Source organism: Sebastes fasciatus, chromosome 19 (assembly GCF_043250625.1).
Source record: "Sebastes fasciatus isolate fSebFas1 chromosome 19, fSebFas1.pri, whole genome shotgun sequence".
In the NCBI taxonomy this organism is placed as follows: domain Eukaryota; kingdom Metazoa; phylum Chordata; class Actinopteri; order Perciformes; family Sebastidae; genus Sebastes; species Sebastes fasciatus.
Window position 1 is genome coordinate 24,209,923 of NC_133813.1, and position 15,419 is coordinate 24,225,341.

The 15,419-nt window shown below is 41.2% G+C and overlaps 1 protein-coding gene across 1 annotated transcript in view; it reads right to left on the bottom strand.

The window, feature by feature from the left end:
• The window catches only part of astn2 (astrotactin 2), a 395,991-nt gene that overhangs the window by 154,225 nt on the left and 226,347 nt on the right, over positions 1–15,419 (bottom strand). The gene's annotated exons all lie outside the window — the stretch shown is intronic.

The window sequence follows — 15,419 nt, forward strand, 5'->3', positions numbered from 1 at the left end:
CCTCATCATGTCTCTGTTTTCAGAGACTTTGGCCAATCAAAGGTCATTTCAGAGAGAGAGAGCGTTCCTATTGGCTGTGCTCCCGCTGGTGGGCGGTGCTTGATATTTCCTCAACTGATCTCAACATGGCTCCCGGGTCCCAAACTTTTTTCATTTTCCAGCTAAACAGTACACTACAAGATGTTTCTGAAAACATTTGAGGAGAGAAATAGGCATTACAGTAACAGAATATTGATTCATATTGTTCAGCGCTGCCTAGTTTGACCGTTTGATCGGAGTTTGCGAGTGATTGACAGCTGCTCAGAGTCGGCAGACTCCAGATCGGCTCTGATTGGTTGTTTTCCTCCGGTCTGTGAAAACTTGCAGATGCCGTCAGGAGCCCCGGAGGACACCGGAGGACACCGGAGGAGACAGAGGCACATGATTATTTTTAGATTACCTGTCTCATGCACTACTGTCAGGACATAGTGACCGTTTTATAAAAATAACTTTTTAAAATCATATTTGCTCCATTTCTTTGCAGCTTTAATGGTTAAAATACTAATACATTGTATAACAATAACAGAGCTGTTATTGAATACATGACAGGTCTCCTCTGTGAGCTTTAGCTTCATTGTATGACTGGCAGCACAAAGGCAAACCTTACTAAACTCAATTTAATAGTAGTTTAAAACCAGTGCACCCTAGGGCTTGTTTTATGCTGTACCAGGCGTACGGCATTTTTTAAACAGCTCTTTTAAAAGTTTCACCAGAGTAATGCATGCAGGGGTCCGTTCTGGCTCACGGTGGGTCATGTCTGGGACTAATCGGTGCATTAGCATTAATTGGACATGTTTGTCACGGTGTGTTGATGGAGAGCCTGGGGAATCATCACTCTGCATCGACAAAGCCTCGGGACTCATCCAAGGCCGAGGCATCCGGGCCTGCCCTAGCTGGCAATGTTGAAGGGGACAGCAGGAGGACGAAGAAAAAAAAGGAAAAGCACAGACAAATGCAAACAGAGGCAACAAGAGGTCAAATTCATTCATTCCTCATTTATATATTTCTCATTTATTTAACGTTAATATTTTATTTTTGTATTAATTTTGTTTTTGACATATATAGGATAGCATTTATAATGCCAATTTTTCATTTGTGGAACTCCATAGAGGGCTAGATGTGCCTGCATTTTATTACTTCTGCATAATAATAAAATGTTATTATAATTATGTTTATTTTTTACTATACATTTTTTTGCATCCTATGTGGCAAAGGATAAATGCACTTGTGAAGGGCGAGAGTCAGCCTGAGCCAGGAGACACACCGAAACGATTCGGTCCGGGCTCGGGTCACATTCGGGGACATTTTAACTTCTGTCCTTTCACATTGTGCCCATATACGCCATATGTATGCGGGTGGGTAAAATAATACATTGTGAATGATGAAACAATGTTAATTACATTCTCTTATGTTAAAGACTTTTTTGAGACATTTGAGACCCTTTTGAGTTCATCAAATACCTGCAGCAATCCCACCGCAACAGAAACGATAAGTTGGTCTCCCCATTAAGAGAGACGCTGTGCACATCTACACACAAGTCACAGCAGCCTAACTTCATTGATTATTTAAATCTAATTTTTTTTTCTAGCATTTTAAAAAAAATTACATGTAGGGGAGCTTTTTTTCATTTATTTTTCATGACAACTGCCATTGCATCCTGTCACTGCATTCCACAATAAATGAGTTTTGAGTTACCACCAACTCCTTGAAGACGCTAATAATTTCAACGTGTGTGGTTAGTAGCGTTGACCTTTGTGAATTGGACTGTTTTTGCAATGAGGCTCATTTGCATAGAAAGGGGTCGTTTTTGCGCTCAATGTCAGCATATTACCTAATTCAAATACGTGCCAAGAGCACCGGGATGCTATTTTTCTTGGCAGCGCAATTAAGGATGCATTTAACCCTTCGCGGGTGCTTTGCGAATTACATGTTTTTTTTAAATTTTTGTCTTACTTTCTGAGGTTTGGTGGCCGCAAAAGCAACGCAATCCTTTTGTGAATTCACCCCTTAGAGTCTACAGACATGCTAGCGGCTCTGTGAGGCTGTATTTAGGCACAGCAGTGCATTCAGCTCAAATGTTTATCATGTTGACCATCTTAGATTAGCGTGTTAGCATGCTAACAATTGCTAATTAGCACTAAACACAAGGCACAGCTGAGGCTAATGGGAATATCATTCTTTTTCCAGGTATTTAGTCATAAACCAAAGTATTAGACAAATGGAAAATATAACCTGATGATACCGTTAAATAAAAAAAAATCAGGGGATCACCAAAGTGATTACAATTAATCCTGGAAGGGACATGAATGTGTGTACCAAATGTCATGGCAATCCATCCAATAGTTTCTGAGACATTTCCCCTCAAAACCACAAATTTCAACCTTGTGGTAGCGCTGTGGGTAAAGTCAGGGGATTACCAAAGTCAGTGGGCTTCATCTTCGGGGGATAAAGAATGGAATGGACAGTTTTTTAGATATTTCAGTCTATTTCAGTCTTTCAGTCTTTCAGTCTGCGTGTCAGTCATTCTGTCACTGCCGGGGCCACTTCTGTTTCAAATGAATCATTATAAACAAAAGAGGAATCTATAATTTTCCAAACGCTGGATCTTTGTGCTTTCTCCTGAGAAAAAATTGACAGCTTGACCAATGCTGTATAGCTCAGTTGCTGTGTTCGCTTCAGCATGCTGAGCCATGTCCATACACCGAGCTCTGCATGCCTGCTGTCAGAGCGAACAAAAGGGGTAAGCAACCCCTGTGTTTTTCTTTGCAAAGAAACAAAAGCACTGTCTCTTGCAATGGGGCCGCGGGGACCGCAGTGTGCTGTGTGATGGTGACTCGACTCGACAAACAGCAACAAGCTCTTGAATGATGGGAAGACAGATGCCCTGCTGAGCGAGGAGGAGATTGGAGTATTGTCACTGTCACTGGTTTTGTGTGTCTCCATCTATGTGTACTTGGGGTGCTTGTGTGGCAATGGTAGAGTAGGGCAACTGAAACCAGTAATATACATATTGATGTTGCTTTTAATTTGATTGAAAAAGTTAAAAAGGTAACCTCTCTTCACAGTGGATATAAAGCATATATTGTATATATGGAAGATATGTCTCCACTTCCTCCCACTGTGCAAAAGTGAAGCCAAAATATCCCAAATACGGCAGCCACCATTGACCCAGAGTCTGCGCAGTAGTGATCGGGTGATGGAGCCACGGTATTGAGGTCCCGCCTGAGCCAATCACGAGCCGAGCACTGCCGCAGCTCGCTAGTGATAAGAAAATCAAAGCTGTCAATCATGACGTCTAGCCCCCTTTTTTATAGCATCAAATAACTAATTAAAACCAAACTTATCAGCGTGATAAGAACTACCTAGAATGACGGACACAATGTTTGGCAAAAACTTATTCGACGTGTAATTTGACTTTTTAGTTTGGCTCATGTACCATCCGTTAACATGGAGGGGGCGGGGTTTATGACCTATACTGCAGCCAGCCACCAGGGGGGGGGGGGGCAATCCAGATGTTTAGGCTTCACTTTTGGGGAGCTGTCATATCGTCCATCTTTATATACAGTCTATGACATAAACCACCACAAAGTCATGTATGTTGGAAAGTTTCTTCAATGATCAAAGATGGCAAAGCCGATTCTATTGTTCTATTCATTGTCAAATATGTTTGTGAAAATAATTGTTCAGTGACCTTGCCATTGGCTTTAGGCAAAGACGAAAGGCAAAGCATTACAGTTCATCAAACAATGTAGGAATGCTCTGTGCACGGTATTGACAGTAAAAACTTCACATCTTATTAATATAAGCAGGGAGGTAGATGTGGGTAGACACATACCTCCCTTTTCAATTACAAAATACTATCATGTTTTTCTGTTTCATAGTGTGTGCCCATGTGTGATCAGCATCTGTAATATGCTGTTTAACACCTCACACTGTTTTCGGCAAGGGGATTCTTTACTTTAAATATTTGGTTTTCCCGTTAGATTTATGGCACACCGGCCCATAATTGGCACATTTTCCTTGTGTGAGGGCAGTGAAGTATTACCACTCGGAACTGTCCACTTTGCAAAATCAAACCCTTTTCTTGACACAGTGCTGTGCTGATGGCAAATCACTCACTGTCACACAATCTGAATATAAAAAAAGAAATGTCTACCAAAAGAGCCCATGCAGACAAATAACCCATCAGTCCAAAATGAAATGGATATTCTTCCATTTGATTAATGGAGTCAGAAGTTTTTTTTTTTTTTTGTAATCTAAGTATACGCTAGCCCTCTGGCTATGTGTGTTTTGCGTTATCAATGGCCATCTTGCTAACTATGCCTATGGTCCATCTGATTTGAGCATTCATTTAAATGGGGATTTGAATGACATCAACTAATCAGGAAAAAAAAAGTATTTTGAAACGATTTATTCTGTCGACCACAAGAGAGAGCGTAAAATATTAACAATTACAATATTAACATCAATTTAGATAACAGCCCTTGTTTAAACCTGGGCTGCCCAAAATGGGGCCAAATTTGGCCCACCATAAGGTTTGATTTGGCCCAAAAAAATATTTTAAAAGGTATAATAAAAAAAACACTGTTTATGCGGTTTTATTTTTTGCGAGGTACCTAATTATTAATTATGTTTCATAATCTGAGCACGGTGGGCAGAGTGAACTTGCGCAGGAAGTCAGATTGATGCGAGGCAGAGACAGTGGGACACGGAAAATAGTCATTTCAATTATGGGAATTTGCACCACTTTGCATCTTAACAATACAACACAATACAATAGGTGTTTGCTTTTGGCCTGTGGCCCATCATTAAGGTTCAGTATTCATTAAGTCCCTCCAAGAGGAAAAGTTTGGGCACCCCTGGTTTAAACAAAATACTGTTAGACCGGAGAACGAGACTGAAGATACTAAATTATTTCAAGATAATTAAAGTGTCGGCTTGTGTTTGCAGCGGACTAAGAAATGGTTTATGGTCCCTAATAGGAACTGGTGATGTGGTTATGGCAGACCCGTTATGCATTAGCAGTATTGATGTCAGCCATTAATTCCCAGTACTCAGGATCAATACACAAATACAACCCTTCAAAGACACATTTTTTCTTTGGCAATATATTACTGTTTTGTTGGCCACGCGGAGCAGCTCAGCTGTAGCCAAGCACGCCTTACTTAAGGCCAAATAAGCAGCATTTGTAAACAGGAAGGGAAATTAACCTTTTGGTCAACCAGTCACAGCTGCTGGAGGATATCTCATATTCATGTATTTAATTATATTTATTCAGCCTCGTTTGGGTTAGCATTTTCTAAAATAGCCACAGGATATGTGAACTGAACTCTCCAAACACATAAAATGAGAATGCCACAAAGCTAATAGAGAGTTCACATTTGTTTGTTCTTCTTTGATAGCTGGTAGAATTGATTATTATTGTTGCAAATTGGACCCATAAATTCAACCATCTAGTTTTAGTACAATGATCTCGTGAAACATGGGTCAGAATGAAAACAGTTGCTATAATTACACATCCCTTTACTCAGCTTACAAACACAAAAAAATGATTAGCCTAAAATTGAATCCTCTGGGCAAAAGAAGACCAGGACGGTCTAAATCATTTTCTGTTGCAACTTTGTCCACCTGGAGAATCACTAAGTGCTCCCAGGCAAGCTGTAGAGAAATTATGTCATTCTGGGTCTACCGCAAAGTCTGGTCTTCTGTTGTTGTACACCTTCCAAACAGACAGACTGAGGGGGTCATTCTTCATCCTGAACCACTTCAACGGGCTCAACATGGAGGAGTAGGAGCCTAAAACTTTTGATCACAAACCAATGCTACCAAAGGTGTGTAGTCAGGACAAAGACTGAATAGAAAATCAAGATCTTTGCCTCATGTCTCCACTCTCTGTTCACAATCATGGTCTGACACTACACTTGTAGTAATTCAGTATTTGCGATTACAGACTGCTTCTCTCTCCTCCTGGGTAGTTCAGGCGCATGGCCAGGGGCCTTAGACTTGGGGACACTGATGTGTCACATTGTCACACTCAGCTCGCAAACTCTCTGATGTACCTCAGAGAAGACATGGCAAAGACGCCGGAAAGCTAACATCATCCGAATACAGTGAAAATGCAGTGCTGAACTGGACAGTCCCAACAACCGCCTTGATGAATATCAAAATCAGCAGAGGGGACACGGTGCACTCTTGTCAGAGTCTGATGCCCACATTCAATGTGCTTGACTTAATGCAAAGAAAGGGAAATGCATTTCACCAGTGCATTGGAACTGTATGATTATCTTCTTGGGACAAACAAGCTGGTAAACTGTTCCAGAGAAAAAGACCCTTCAAGCCAAAAGGTAGAGATCAGTGCAATACCCATTGGGCTGGAACTGGGTGGAACAGATTTGGTCATTGCGGACCTCGTCAAAAGAAACTTGCCCTTACAACAAGGAATGTAATCACTTTTTGGGGAAGGTGCCGGGTTTGGTGCGTGGAGTCGAGAGGTACCAACAAAATGCAGTTGGGCTCTCCTCTATGTGCGGCTTTGGCTCTGGAACCAAACTCCTTGAAAGACAGTGGACTCTCCTACTCAGGGATTTACCACAGCAAGACGTGCCAGGCGGTTTTGGGACTACCGACAAATGACCAGCTGGCTGCTGCACAGTTGGTCATTCTCCCGGCGGATGAGAGGGTCACCATCATGTGGCTGCGTAATGCAGAGAGAATGCGGCCTGGGTCACGGAAGATTCCCACCTCTACAAAAATATATGTACATGTATATACGGCTAAACAGCTGAATTTCACGTTTATTCGACAAAGTGTGCTTATTTATTTTGAATGTTGATAAATGCATGTTAGAAAAGGGACAATCTTTATGTTATGAATCTACTCTCAGGCTTGATTTTAGGACACCTAGTGATTAATACGGATTGAGAGTGTCGTGAAGCAATGAGTCACGGATAATCAGAACACTCTTGCTGATTGGGTTCATTATCTACTTTGAGTTGATTTGTCAGTTTACTGTATATAATCTTGTAGCAGAAAACTGTAGTATTTGAGAGGATAATCTCCATAGCATCATGCTTTTTATACAGGTCTGTGAAGACTTCTCAAACTGATCCCGGTCCACTAGACCTAAGACCCCTCGAGTGTCTTTGGAGGACACTCTGCATTAAGGGGGGAGGATCAATAAACAGCTAAACTATGGGATACTCTCTCCGCACGCACACAGGAAGCATCAGTCACCCTGGATATTGAAAGAAGCTTTGATTGTTCAACTGCTGAGTAACTGTCTACATATATGTACTGTTCAATTGTAAATGTGTAGCATCCCTACCACAATCAGCATGTGCTATAAAGTAGATATATGCATATATGTGATTAAAAGACAAATAATTGACTGCACATTCTGGGATTTTAAACCCACCATGAAAAGGCAGTGTTTAGGAAAGTGTAGCTGTAGGTTTATGTGCCTGAATTAGCAAGACACAATAAATTTGTATGTTTGCCCCATTATATGGCGCCCGTGCTTCTGGTCAGGGGTAGTCTGTAGGGGATTTGTTAATTTTTAACGGGAGGGATGGACCACCCTCGACTAGTGAACCATCCCATGAATTATTGTTTTGGCTCTGTATTTTTAATACACCCTACATATATAGTTTACACCAGGGGTTCTCAACCTTTTGTAACTTAAGGCCCGCTTCTGATTGTTAAAACATTTCCGAGGACCACCTTCTCAAATAAATGAGAAAAAAAAAATCATAACATCACAAAAAAGTGAGTAAAAGTAAACTGGGCTGTGTTAAGCCACTACTTTTTGTTTAAAGGTCCCATATTATGCTCATTTTCAGGTTCATACTTGTATTTTATGTTTCTACTAGAACATGTTTACATGCTGTAATGTTAAAAAAAACTTTATTTTCCTCATACTATCGGCCTGAGCAGTGGCGGCCGGCCAATAGAGGGCCACGGGGCCTGGCCCCACCCACCTTGAGCCACCAAAAAAAAAAAAAAAAAATTATAAAATTATTAATTCTAAAAATTCTAAAAATTGTCAATATGTGTGTTTTTGACCTATGGAATATACCCGTAATATTTGTAAATTAGGATAACTGCGCCAAATATCTGCTTTCCTCCTTGAACTCTCTGCTAGTGCACCTCTCAGCTGCTCTGCTGCACGTGCACTTTCTGGGAAGGCAGGTCTAATAAGCAGTACAGCCAATCACTGATTAAAGATATATGATTACAAGCATGAATGACATACAATTCATCCAATCAGCGCCGTAAAAAAGACTTCCGGGAGGGCCAAACTGATTTGGCCCATGGTGTGCGCGCGCACGTTCACGTGTGTCTCTCTCTGTTCTCGTCAGGGCTCATGTCAGTTCTCGCGGGATCAAGACCTTCCTGAGAAACACCATGACACAGGATCGCCTTAATGCTCTGGCTATGCTCTCCATGGAGAAGAAACTTGTCAGGAACATGCCTGACTTCAATAAGAAGGTCATTGAGAGGTTTGCCACTCAGAAGGACAGAAGAGCAAAGTTCCTTTATAAATGATCTGTCGTATGTTATATTAACATACTGAATTGTATGAATAAGATGTCCTTATGTCAGTGTTGGAATAAATGATAAAAATGTAACTGCAAAGTAGTAATGCGTTTTTGATACCTTTTTTTGCATTGAATCGTACTAGGATGTTTGTTGAAATTGATTGGCCCTACCCAAAAAAAAATCCACCAGCCGCCACTGGGCCTGAATATACCTGAATTAACCCTCTGTCTGAAACGCTTTGTTTTAGCACATTTCAACGGAATTGCGACGAAATGCAACATGTGTTGCTAGAGCTTGGGTCCATGTGTACTTCCTGTCAGCTGATGACATTCAAAACACTGCAACCAGGAATAAACTGGGACACATTTAGAATGCTTACGTTTAAATCTGTGTGAAGGGTCTAAATATTGTATTTCCCTGTGGATTGAGCATTTTGATAATTTCACAGTATTCATATAGGACATAGCCTGCTTTTTAATAAAAAAAACATGAAAATCTCACTTTTTTATAATATGGGACCTTTAAAAAAACAATTCATCACTGCATCCGAGGGAACGTTAACTAGCTAACAATGGTAAAAGAGATTTGTCTCTACCTGAGGATGTGTCATGATTGGCGTGGTGATATTCAAACCTAGCTGGTCACTGAAATTATGCTTTGTTTGAATTAATGTTTTTTTTTGTTTTTATTCATGTGAATTTTGAGCACATTTAGATATAAAAATAACTAGCTTTGTAAATTCCCAGTGGCTGAGAATAGCTGGTTTACAGAATATTATAGATCTAAGACGAAACTGACAGAAGCTAGGGCGGGACTCAATCCATCTGCTACTTCAGCACCACGGACAGCACCATGGATCCATCAACACAGTTAGGCGACTGATATTTCAGAGTGATGGTCGGGGCCATAGATTCTGACTTTCAAAACCTCATTCAGATAAAGGATCAATGAGTCAGACCGACTAGAATAACATATTCAACTAACAACCCCTCTGCCCCTGCACTCTCTCTGCTACTAGGAGATGGAGTTGGGGCTGTGGGGGGAGGGGTGGGAGGGGTGGGAGGGGTGGGAGGGGTGGCAGGTTAACATGGGTATGCGTTTTGGTCATTTTGCTAACAAGGGGGGGTGGCATCCTCTTATTATCGTCTACAGGGGGGTAGTGGAAACGTATAGCACCGCTGTGGGCCCAATGTTGAAGGGTTTTATTGCCCACTCTCCTTTTGCACCAGCTCGTTTGGAATGGCCCTTACTATGGCGATCCCTTCACACAAATGTAGGAAGAGTGGGCAGGGCGAGGAGTCACGCTGCAATCAATGTGTTTTGTTTGTTTGCTTCTGTAGATCGCAAACCTCCTCGCTATGGTTTAGTTAACACTGCTTCTTGCCTAGCACAGCCACAAAGGAGTATTGCACTGAATAATGTTATTGCATTGTGACACGATCTTAAAAAACAAGGTTCATTCATCTGTCTTGGACTCCGTGTCCTTATTCTTCTTCTCTTTATTTGGCAACTCAATTTTTTCTGAATTAGACAGGCAACACATGGCATTCTGTGCATCAGTTCATCCTGGCAGGCACTCAAAGCGTTGACAAATGACTCCTTAATTCAGAGGAAAACACATGGTGGGGAAGGTGAGGCAGACAAAAATAATGGTTTGCCTCAGCTGTGAGGTGAATGCTAACAGGCCTCCTCTCCTTCTGGATAGAGGGGAAGAGTAAGTAGAAGATGAAGAAAACAATCAATTCCAAGATCCTTGACAGTCCAGAAGGGGGGGGGGTAAACAAAATAATAAATAAAAAAAAGGATATTAAAGTTTCTTGTTCATGTTGCAAAACATATTAAATAATGGCAGAGTTTGCCTCTCATTGTTTGATTAACAGGAGCCTGATAACTGATCCATGAAGGTCTACAGAAGAGCAAAAAACTATATGTCGTTAGAATTTATTTGTTAACAAAATCAAGAACGGACTTATGTCCCGATAATGTTTCTTTTCCAAATCATTAGCTGATCAAGATCATCTCTTTTGGCACCGCGACTCCAGTTGCTTGACCCAGAAGCACATTGGTTGCATCTAAACACTGACTAATGTACTTGTTATTAATCTCCCTCTCTTGCCTTCTTGCTTTTCCAGATGATGAATGGCCGGGCGACGCTGCCCAAAGTTAGAGCGCTGCTCCAGCATGATTACAGGGCCCGTTATTGGTCTGCCCCTGCACTTGATTAATGCTCTTGTTCCAGCTTCCCCGCGAAATATGCTGACTCTCATCAGGCACTTTCGTCATTGAATAGAGTGCATTTTTTCTTTTAAGCTGGCTGTAATCACTGAGGAGAAATCTGGTGGGGTGAAAGAAGCAGGTAAATCTGAGTGATAAAATAAAAAAAACTGATATGTGAATTCTTCGAGTTCAAGTTTTGATGGAGATTTAATGTTTTCCTGGTGTCATCTGTGCAGGTGCGTTGAATTATTGGCAATGGCACCCTTTTGATGGTTCACTTGATCACGGTGAGCGAGGTCATTAATCACCGATGTGGGGTGTCAGCGGCTACTGAGGGTTATTAACAGTTCCTTATCGACAACGATACCAGTCTTGGAGCAGAGTTTAGAGTGTATACTGTGAGGTTCATGAAGTGTTTGTTGACACATTAGCTTTGATTCAACAATAAGCAGCAGAATATGCAAAGCTAATAGATAAGATTCACCTTCAATCATCGCTAATGGGGCAGTGAGTCAGAATTCTTCAAATATGACAAATTTGATACATGTTTGGGAATAAAAAAATAACATATTCAGAATTGACCAAAGCTCAACTTCTCCACTTCACACAAAGAAACATTTTTTTTTCTATAGTACAAGTGCAAGGTAAGCTTAAATGTTAAGCATTATTATAATAATGGCTTGGAGGGTACAGCGTTTACAATGGCTCCTTGTTTCTCAGCAACCGAGTAAAAGAAAGAAAAAGGCTCAGCCTGAATTCCAACACTGACGCAGTTATTGATCAGTTAACCAGACCAAACACTGAACACAGCAGAACACTTCAACATATTCCATGCTTTGCATTCTGTTCAAGGGCGCTGCTGTTAAATTAAATCCGTACAAAGGGGTGTGAATGTTTGCTTTGAGCAAAAAGGGTATACTGTCGAGGCAAGTATTTACTGGAGGCTAACTCACAAAACATCAGGCCATTTGGCTCGGAGTGTTTGACTTTATGATCCTGCATTTCACCACTCAGAGAACTGCAACGAGGACAAATTAAACAATTTATGGATATCAATTTATTGATGAATGAATGAAGAAGGATTTCAAATGCGGTTTGTACAGAATATATGAACTGGATTTGTAAATAATCCCATTCACAGAAGCGATGATAAACCAGAGTGCTGAACTCTGCAGAAGCTCTGCTTCTATTATTATGACCCATTTTATCCCCTTTTCCTCTATTTAAATACGCCTTACAGCACAGTATGGAAAATCACCGGGATGAATCTTCCTCTACAGTGTCTGGCTTTAAATGTCAGGGACTATGCTTGTAAAGTCATAAAAAGTGTAAATATAATGGGGATAAAAGGAGCGTATCTTTAAGATATAGGGCTTGGCTTTATAATCGGTTGTGCTTTTTAAATATCGCAGCGTTTTAACTATCGTTTTATAGGTAAATAGTTGAACAAGCTATTTATTTGGTCACCTTTAAGTCAAACGGGTTAATACTTTGTGTCGAGAGGACATTACTGAGAAGGTATGTAGTCAGAGTGAATCGGGGAGGCACTTTGTTCTATTTCACACAGTCTTTTATCCTCTAATACGCTTTGCACACTCACCCCTGTGGAGCAGGGCACTGAAATTTGCATGCACTGGTTAAGCCAATCAGGATGGACGCACCACACAACAGCCTGCATTTTAAAATGTATCCAAAACTAGAATTTATTTTCTTTCAGGGAATGAAAAGAGTAACCAGAAGAAAAACATGATTACCTATTGTCAAGGTTGACCCTGACTTTTGATGCTTATCTGAGGCAACACATCCCCCTCTTGGCCTAATTTGCATAACCATCAGAAACAAAAATAATATTATGAATGCTGTGGTTCAGTGGCTGCAGAAAAAACATACAAAAAAGTAGTAAAATAATTCCAGTAGAAAATAGTTCTCATTGAAAACGGCAAAAAGCAAGGTGGCGGATCGATCCAGAGACTAACCAGAAGTAATGTTACAATGCTTTGAGCACCACAAATACATCAAATTCCATTGAACTCCACTGGGCAAATAAAACTCAACTTACCAGCATGACTAGATACTAGGGATGTCAACGCGATAACCCATTAACGCAAATTCGTTTTAACGCCACTAATTTTTTCCACGCATTAACGCAACTTGCGTTTTTTTAGAAAACTTAAGAAATCCATTGGAACCAACCATGTCATGCTAGCTTGTCAAGAAGGAGGTTAAATAACGCTGAAAACTTGCACTTAATTTTGGTGACGAAAAACTGGCATGGCCATTTTCAAAGGGGTCCCTTGACCTCTGACCTCAAGATATGTGAATGAAAATGGGTTCAATGTAGGGATGCACCGATACCGATACCAGTATCAGGTATCGGTTCTGATACTGTGCTCATGTACTCGTACACCGATACCACTTTACGGCAGCGTGACATTAACCTCTCGTCACCATCTTTCGGGTCCTATTGCACGCGCACGCGCTCCACCTCCCCGATGGTGAGGGTGAGACGGGCCGGTGGTGCGTCCGACCCCACGGGGCCGGGATCCCAAATCAGCCGGTGCGCGCCGGTCCACACTTTCATTGCGCCACAGGGTTTTGCTTGCACCCTCTGACTCGCGGGTGCGTTAGACTCCTTGGTCCGTGTTTCAAGACGGGTCGGGTGGGTTGCAGACATCGTCGCAGACCCCTGCCGCCTTTTTTACGTGGGCCAAGCCCCGCTCTGGGGGCACTACGCGGTTGGGATGCACTAAGGCCAGACCGCTCCTGTGACACTTTGGCCACGGCCCCAGGAAGCACCTTCGCCCCCGAGCCTTTCCAAGCCAACCTAGAGCCGAGTCGGTCGTGGCGCACCGCCTCGTATGCGGGACTCCCCAGCCTGCTGTGTGTCGCTCACACCCTCCAGCTGGCTGTTAACGAGGGTCTTTAGGCACAGAGAAGTACTCGTATCGGTACACGGTGTCTGCGAATACCCAAATGTAAGTACTTGTACTCGGTCTGAAAAAAGTGGTATCGGTGCATCCCTAGTTCCATGGGTACCTACGAGTCTCCCCTTTACAGACTTGCCCACTTTATGATAATCACATTCAGTTTGGGGCAAATCATAGTCAAGTCAGCACACTGACACACTGACAGCTGTTGTTACCTGTCAGGCTGCAGTTTGCCATGTTATGATTTGAGCATATTTTTTTATGCTAAATATAGTACTTGTGAGGGTTTCTGAACAATATTTGTCATTGTTTTGTGTTGTTAATTGATTTCTAATAATACATATATACATACATTTGCATAAAGCAATCCTATTTGCCCACTCCCGAAAAATTGCCCTTTAAGGTACATTTTGATCAGATAAAAAATGTGTGATTATTTTGCGATTCAATATTCTAATCTATTGACAGCCCTACTAGATACTACAGGAAATTGGCGGAATATATTTTAAGTGTGTGATTTTGGTAACATATTGTAGACTTTTTTTGACAATATGCCACATACTGGATAATGATAAAAAAAATATCTAAACATACTGAGGGGTGTGATTCAAAATCAAGCTTATTCAAAATGCTTATGAAAGAAGCCTAATTGATTTGAGGTGATGATGATATCAAGAGACAGAACATATTCAGTTAAAAGCTGACACTTTACCTTGACACTCACTTTTCATATAAAATACATTTTCATGGGGTTCTGTCAGCAGCGCCGGGCAGAAGTTTTAACGGGGGACGCATCCTTTTTAAGTGCCACAGCTACGGCGCACTTTTCCACCTCCCGCATCAACATGTCTATCATGACTGACTGATTACATCAACCCCTAGCATAAACACTTTAGGGAAAGTGCATCAGCCAAAAAAAACTCCATAAAAGTCCCACGGGACTTTGTTCCACAAAAATGCTTTGGATAATGAGTCGCCTGCATTATTCATGACAACCTGACAAGATCCCTCCTCATATAACAGGAACTTATCATTAACCAAATACACATCATTAACTTATTATTCCAATTAAAGCGGGCTTTTAATCAGTCATACAAATATGCATTTCCTCCTTCAAAAATTGTTATTTATTTGTGTGATTTAAGAATGATTAATCTCTGCGCGGCTTAACTGACATTGGCAGCCAAGAAAGATGACTTTGTTTCCATCTATTACAATGGTTAATGTGAAATATGTCATGTTGCTATGAAGTGTCAGATATGATATCTCACTTGAATTTACCAATACTAAATAAAATATGCCTAATCTCATTCAGCGAGGCAGAACAAGTGTATTCTAAAAAAAGACTTCTGGTGTTATTCCAGGAAGTGACAACAGCCGACATGCTTGCCACTTTCATGAGGGCATGTCCTTCCACTGATGAATAGCTCAACTTGCTAAACAAAAAGCTAAGTTTGCTCTCTGCCGAAGTGCTCATTTTGCATCCTCGATTGTGATGTAACCCAGCGAGGGTCTATTCATCACGCAATAGCGGTGGCACTTGAGCGATAGTCAAGAAAGAAAAATGCACAAGAGGAATAATTGCTTTACCTCCTAGCTAAATGGAGAGCGTATTTTTGTCAAAAATGTTCTGAGCAGATCAAAATGTAACAGATGAATGGCTATGTCAACTGTTGTTGCTCTAAAACCTCGTTTTTG